The sequence below is a fragment of the Lygodium microphyllum genome, chromosome 30, assembly GCF_053477565.2.
Source record: "Lygodium microphyllum isolate KBCC chromosome 30, Lygodium_microphyllum_v1.1.10, whole genome shotgun sequence".
NCBI classification, from domain to species: domain Eukaryota; kingdom Viridiplantae; phylum Streptophyta; class Polypodiopsida; order Schizaeales; family Lygodiaceae; genus Lygodium; species Lygodium microphyllum.
This window is the reverse complement of record NC_141164.1, coordinates 59481474-59490004: the sequence shown is the minus strand read 5'-3', so window position 1 is coordinate 59490004 and position 8531 is coordinate 59481474.

The window sequence follows — 8531 nt, the reverse complement described above, 5'->3', positions numbered from 1 at the left end:
TAGGTCACATCATTAATACTGGTCACCACCTTATAAGGGCCATAATATCTGTTGTTGAACTTCGGAGTTAGGTTTTTGAGCAAATCTATGTTTTTGGAACTAACCAACACCAAATCACCTGGAAAGAACTTTACATGTTTGCGGCGATTGATGTTGTATCTCTTGGCTACCAGAATCTTGTTTTGTCGAAGAGTATCTTGGGCGACTTGCATGCGTTGTTTCCAATTGAGCAGAAACTCTTCAGCATCTGGATCTGAGATAAATTGCTTTCCTGCTGCTAAGGCCATGGGAGTTATGACTTCTTTACCAGTCGCCACCTCAAAAGGAGTAAACCCAGTAGAACTATGGAGTGTGGCGTTGTAATGAAATTCAAGGATATCAAGAAATTGAGCCCAATCCTTCTGATGTGCTCGAACATAACTTCGAATGTAGTCTTGAATACCCTGATTGAGTCTCTCTGTCTGCCCATCAGTTTGCGGATGATATGCTGAAGAAAACCTTAATTGAGTATCCAATAACTTGAATAACTCCCTCCACATGTTGCTTAGAAATCGGGGATCCCGATCTGAGATGATAGCCAAAGGTAGACCATGATATTTGAAAACTCTTGAAAAGAACAATTTGGCGACCTTGGGAGCTGTAATGGGAGGTTCTGTTGGAATGAAATGAGCTTGCTTTGAAAAATAATCAACTACCACAAAGATCGCTGTACAGCCACGAGACTTTGGAAGATCTGTGATGAAGTCCATACTGACCACGTCCCAAGGACGGGAAGGTACGGGCATCTCTTGCAGCTCTCCTGGTGGCTTCATGCGCTGTGCTTTGACCATCTGACAGGTAGGACATGTGTGAACATACTGTGTAACATCATCCCGCATCTTCGGCCAGTAGAAAAATCTTTTAAGCCGGATCTGACCGGAATGGCCCCCATTAGGACTATCGTGACACTCCCAGAGTATTTGGTTGCGGAGAGCTGCCACCTTCGGAACATATAGTGCCGACTGATAATGAATGAGTCCATCTTTGATTTCATACATGCCCCATGGTGTTTTACCTGATTCTATGTCTTTGATTAACTGCTCAGCTTCTTCATTTCCCCGCATGTGCTCTCTGACTTGAGCACCAAATCTACTTTCAGCCACTGTGATAGCTTGTAACTCGACTCTTCGACTAAGTGCATCTGGCATTTTATTAGAAGACCTAGGCTTGTGTAAAATTTCTATATCAAACTCTACTAGGAAATCCTGCCATCTAGCTTGCTTGGGAGAGAGTTTCGGCTGGGTTTGGAAATATTTAAGAGAGATATTATCTGTGTAGACCTTTGTGGGTTTGTCTTGAACATAGTGTCTCCACTTCCTTAAGCAGTAGACCACTGCAAACATCTCTTGCTCATGGGTGGCCCACCTCCTTTCTGTAGCATCCAATTTCTTAGACTCATAACAAACTGGGTGTCCATCTTGCATAAGGACACCCCCAATGGCGTATGCTGAGGCATCAGTATGGACTTCGAATGGGCGGGAAAAATCTGCCATCTTGAGGACTGGTGCCTGTATCATCATCTGATGAGTTGGTCAAAGGCCTACTGTTGCTTATCTGTCCACTGAAAAGTAGTTGCGGGGGATGTCAAATCTGTTAAGGGCGCTGTGAGCTTACTGTAGTCTTGAATAAAATGGTGACATAACACTGTAAAGCCCAAAAACTCTCTGGGTTGTCCAAGCTTAGTAGGGGGTTGCCACTTCACGACCGCTTGCACCTTTTGAGGATCAATTGCAATACCATCCGGCTTGATCAAGAAGCCTAAAAAATCTATCTGCTCAACTGCAAACTCACACTTCTCTGGCTTAACATATAGTTGATGATGGCGGAGCCGGGAGAAAACTTTGTGCAAGTGCTCCAAATGCTCCTCCAAAGTTTTGCTGTAAATCAACACATCATCAATATAGATGATTACAAAATCATCCAGGAAATCAATAAAAACTTTATCCATTAGTTCACAAAAGGTTGCTGGTGCATTAGTGAGTCCCTCAGGCATCACCAGCCATTCATAACTGCCATAATGACTCCTAAAAGCTGTCTTTTCTTCGTCCCCCTCTGCTATTCTGATCTGATGATATCCCGACCTCAAGTCGAGACGCGTGAAAAACCGAGCACCTTGAAGTCGATCCAATAAATCATCCACTATAGGCACGGGATATCGATTTCTAAATGTGAATTTGTTGAGAGACCGGTAATCTGTACATAGCCGAAGTGAGCCGTCCTTCTTCTTAACAAAGAGTACTGGAGCTCCATAGGGAGATCTACTTGTTGATGACGTTGCCCCTTTTGAACAATCTCGAGCAAAGTGGGGGCCTCCACATAAATTACATGCTATGGGCCCTCCCCTTCCTCTATATCCGCTAGAATAACCCCCCCGCGATGAAAAATTACTTTGACCGGCTCCTGCACCTGTAGATCTAAAGGTTGTAGATGTACTGGCAAGGCTGGAGTCGGTGCGTGTACCTTCAGTATACTCAATTCGAAGGGGTTGTTGATTTGACCATCCCGTTTCTGCACTAGCATTGGTTTGATTGAACCCTTGACTTGTTCTTGGAGTCCATGATGTGCCACCAGAAGACGTATTGCGCATGGATCCGACTTGCCTACCTTCAAAATCCATGAGGCTTTCGGCCATATTCATAGCATCTGCAACTATAGCTGGCTGATGTTTTTCTATTTCTTGACGAGCCCAGCGTTGCAGACCATATAGAAAACCATGCAGTTTTGTCGTCGGATCCATGTCGTGAAGCTGAAGCATAAGAGATCGGTATTTTTGAATGTAATCCCTCATTCTTCCAGTATACTGCTTGAGGAAACGCCATTCGTCTCTGACTTTGAAGGGCTCATTCTTGGGAACAAAATAATCTATCATCGCTTTCTGTAGATCCTCCCAAGAAAGTTTGCCCCCCTGTTGTTCCTCCTCAAACATAAGCCACTTAGCCGCGTCTCCATCTAATAACTGAGCTGCTGCGAGACCTTTGCGGCGGCTTGAAATTTTCATTAATTTCAGGTACCCGTCCACCTCACGGATCCATCTATTTAAGTTGACGGAGTCTCTTTCTCCTTTGTATTTGTTCGGTGGTTGTGGTTTAAATTTTCCCATTTCATCCGAAGACGAATCATCCCGATTTAGGAATAATCTTTTTGTAAATGTGAATAAGTTTTGGGATCCATTTTTGCAATTTATGGTAATGATCTATTCGTGGTTGCTTTTGCATATGCCAATGGCCTTGAAGATGGAATAGTTGAGAAACTAGATAAAATTGAAGTAGTTGAGGCATTTTCTCTATTAGCACTAGTATTTGGAAGATTATGAATTATTTTAGCCCCAAGAGGTGCTTAATGGTTTGAAGCATAGCTTTGTTCTTCTTGATGTATATGATATGGACATCATATATACTCTAAATATACTAGCTAAATAAGTATTGGCTCCTAAATAATTTGCAATTTCGTAGGTAATCTTAATCTCTTCTAGATTTTAGGAGCCTTACTTTGACAAGTTTGAGAGCATGTCATCCATGGTCATTGTACATCTTTTTGTTACATTCTAATCACTCGTTAGTTAGCATTTACTAAGGGGTCTGGAAGTAGATACAACTCAAAAAAGTCTTCATAAAATCCTTCCATCTTGGAAGATGGACAATGGACAAATTGCAAAACAAGGATATAACGAATATTGTTGTTACTTCATAGAATATTTATAATGGAGCTGCAAGGGGTGTTACAAAGTAGGGTTTCCAAGGCATCTCTACATGTTAGGCAGATCATTGTAGCCTTTTAATGGACATAGCAACTATTTCTTTGAAGGTCCCTTAACTTGGGAGACCTAGCCAACATTTCAGGAGTTTGTGACTCAACCAACTTTCAAGAAGCATCATTTTTATAGAAGATCCTCCTAAACATTGTATTTTGGTGAAAATTTGCAGGCCTTCCATTGCTCATGTTGTCTTCACTTGAAATTGGAAGCTTTTCAAGAGGTTGCTTGTTATACATGTATGAGGCTTTATTTTAACAAACAACACTAGTCACCACCTCACTTATTAGTCTTAATATTATCAAGATGTCAAACCAATGGTTGGGATGTCACCCTCCAATCCAAAGACATCCTTTCTTATTTACAAAAAAGCTTCTATGAGATCTGTAGCAATACAAGGATCCAAAATTTTGGGTGCACTACGATTAAATCTATTTGTGAAATAAAAAACATGAATTCTGGTGAAATCCAAGTTGCCTTGCACTAAAATTCCCATGTGGGGCCATCTCTCACCCAACTTTTGTCTTCCATGTCACAATTTACTCCATTCAGTTGACCTTGCCAATTTTAATTCTTTATTGATTGCTTATTTGAATGTTTTTAAATTATGCATATGTTCACATGCACATGTACACATATACAAATTTGGTTTTGTTTATATATGTTCACATGCATACGTATTCTTTATACATATGTATACACATACCCACCTTTGTGCATACAAATGCACCTTTACATAGCATTACTAATCCATCAATATAAATATCTACTTACATATGTAGATTTTTATATGCATGGATCAATATTTTCAATTTAATATATCAAGTTTTTAAATATCAATGTTACTTGTTAGATGGTAGATGTTATATTAACTAGAATTTCAAACTTTATGTATTTTAGTTGAAAACATTATTTTTTGCATAACTACTTTCATCTCTCTCTCTCTCTCTCTCTCTCTCTCTCTCTCTCTCTCTCTCTCTCTCTCTCTCTCTCTCTCTCTCTCTCTCTCTCTCTCTCTCTCTCTCTCTCTCTCTCTCTCTCTCTCATATTTTTTGTGTGTATATGTGTTGTTTGTCTTTTTGGAGTTCTCCCTTTCACATTCTTATTTTTTTGCCAAATAGTACACATTGTTACGTGACTTTAAAATATTAATGTTTTAGCATTAGTGAAACTATTAGGACTAGGCCAACATAACTATACTTGCATTATTAATGTAACTTTAAAATATTAGTGCTTTAGAAATAATCAAATGATGATTTTTAAAGATTGATCAAGCATCACATTAATGTGACATCATGCTTAATGTCACATTGGTTTCACTTTTTTATTGATATATTTACATGAATGATTTAGCATTGAATTGACAATATATTAACATCCTTTGTGATAGCATTTGTATTTAGAGTAGCATGGTTTGTTAGCATTATTGACAAAATAACATATATCACAATTCATTTACTACTTTGTTATGAAAATTATTTTACCATTATTAATAGTAATGTATAGGTTTATTAACATTATTAGCATTGTCAATTGCTAGATGAAAGTGTTTAGAATTTTTATCGATGCAAAAAATTACATTTTAGTGTTGCTGTTGTGGCATAAAAGCATTAATGTCACATTCTTTATTAGAATTAGTATTTGTAAACGTTTCAATGTTAATGTTGTTTAAGGAGTAGAGAATGTGCATGCATCATTTATGCATTTGCATTCTTTATTTCTTTCAAAAAAAATTGTTTGACTTGGCTTTAATTTTTTTAATAAGTTATATTTGAAATTTATCAATCATAGTCATTAGATGTAACATACATGGACTATATGGTGAGTTTAACCCAATAAGTCCTTGCATAATGAAGGGACAGTGTACAAAGGGATATCCAAAAAGTTTATAGATACAACTACAATTGATAAAATTTGTTATCCTTTACACAAACGTTGAGAAGATGGAAGAACACACAATGCTAAATGGTAACACATTGGATAATCAATGGATAATGCCTTACAATCCTTACTTGAGTTCCAAGTAGAATGCTCATATAAATGTTGAGGTACGCTCGATAATCTCTCTCTCTCTCTCTCTCTCTCTCTATATATATATATATATATATATATATATATATATATATATATATATATATATATATATAATGGCCATGATCGTGCAACCATCCGATTTATAGCCGCGCATGGTTTTGCATCTACTAATATTGGTGCATAAACTATTGTTGCACAAAATGTTGATGAGATTGAGAGCTAGTTGAATGCACTATATTTCTGCTTCTAATGCATGTTATCAAATATTTGAATTGAAACTTTATGATGAGAAATATGATATTCAAATGCATTTAAATTGAGAAAATAGCATTTCCTTGCATGATTTTGATAACTTTTTTGACATATTGCAAAATGAAAATGCTCAAAAAACAACTCTCACAGAATGGTTCACTTGCAATTGGCTACATAAATATAATACTTTTGCACTAATGTTAAGTTTTACATGTTAACTCTTTTCTACTCATTACAACATTTCCTTTTCCATTAATGTTAGATGTTAGATTATATGTTATACTAATCTTTTCTAGCTTTGTGTATTGCTATTGAAAATATTATTTTGATAATTGCTTTGATGTCAATTGCATTAATTCTCTCTCTCTCTCTCTCTCTCTCTCTCTCTCTCTCTCTCTCTCTCATGTGCACGTGTTGTGGTGCCTTTTTAAAAATTTCTCTCACTTTCACCTACTCATTGTTTTTGTTGCAATATGTGTAGAATGGAAACTATGGGGCATTCGAGTGTAAAGGATGGTAACATGTTTCTAGAAGAGGTTCAATGCTCTAAGCAAGCATGAAAAAATGCATGTAGGATTTTTAAAGCTCATGAGCAAGGGACTACTTAAAATTAGGAGCATTGGGTTTTGTGTGTTTCACATCATGATTACAAGTACCTCAATTGCCTAAGGCACTTGAAATTGTTCGAAAAAATTTATGAGTCCTCAATAAAGGATTATGGAAGCTTGAATGCTTAAGTGAAGACTATATTTAATATGTGCTATTTAAAACTCTAGTGAGAGTTGAAGGCCCTATGCACTACTACTAGAGACCAATCATTTAGCACATATCATCTTCAATGATATGTGGAAGGTCTGTTGGAGAGAGGACCCTCCTCAAGGCCCCACCATGTGCAAGAGTGGTTGCATACTTCCTAAAGAGAGGATGTGACCACCTTGCATGAGGGGATAACATATTTGAAAATCTTTATGGAGAGGTTCAAGGGTTTGTCATTTGTAATGAGCCACAAATTATCTCGATTGTTCTCATCTTGTACTTATAAATGTAGTGTGGAATGCTTTGGAGATGAGAGAGAATTTCTATTTCTTCTGGGCTGTCATGTTGTCAGTATCTCCTCTAAAATAGTTTACCTTTTCTATTTCCTTTCTATTTCTTTTAGGCTTTCATGCTGTCAATATCTCCTCTAAAATAGCTTACCTTTTCTATTTCCATTCAATGGTTTTTGTGTTTTGCTTTGTGATAATTATTAAAAATTGGTGTTAGGTTTATTTGTTAAGTTGATCATATTTTAGTATTGGTATTATGTGTTCTACATTGTCATATTGTTGTGTTTTTCATTATTTCAAAATGTTTATCGAGATGGCTAATAGCATTGTGACAATGGACTATCCTGCTATCTTTCCACAAATAGTGCTGAATATGCCTATAGCAAGCATGGACATGCCAAAGTGTCACAACTTAGTTGCGCATAGAATAACCAAGTGTGCAGTGCATGCATGTATGGCTAGGTCTATCAAGAAAAGAAAATATTCAAAATCCCTCTTTTGGATGTGTAGTATCAAAAGAAGTGGTCTCACTTTTAGGCTCCTTTTAGGAGGAGCTATTTTCTAATAATAGGTTTTTTGGAAAATTTAATGGGAAGTTGGAGAAGTTCCCGATGGGAAGAAGTGAATTCAATGTTTCTCGCAATTTTTGAAGCATGAGATAAATTTTATCCATTCTACAATGATGTGGAGAATGTAATTTGGGGAGAGATTATTGAGAGATTGCCTCTTCAATGTAAGAGTGCATGTTGTGCTATAGTCATTGAATTGACAAAGAATGTGTTGTGAAGGGAGGTTGGGGAATTTAAATTATTCATGAGGCACTTCACATGCTTGCTAATGTCCATGATTAGAAAGTTGTACATGCTTTTTCTTGAGTGTTTTTTGTTTCAAGTGCTACTATATGTAATGTCATTATTAGTGTTTATGGGTTTTCCTTTTTTGAATATTCTTTGCTCTCTTGCACACATGCACGTGCACATGCACACGCACACGCACACGCACACGCACACGCACACACGCACACACACACACACACACACACACACACACACACACACACACACACAATGTGAAGAAATATACAGTTGCACAACCATGGGTTTGTTAGAGAGTGATGAAGAATTGTTTCAATGTTTGGAGGGGGCTTTAGATATGTAGCTTGGGGTGTAATTGAGGAATTTATTTGTGGAAATCCTGGTTTTCTGTGAACCTACTTCTTAAGAAAGATGTGGGAGAGATTTGAAGATCTTCTTATGGAGGATATAATTGATAAGTTGAGAGCGGCTAAGACTGAGTGCATTAAGAGGCTAGAAACAAGGTTTTGAAACACCTGCAACATTCATTGTTGAGACTACATGGATGAATTTTTTTAAATTTTCATAGGTTGTTAGAAATTTGATTGCAAAGTA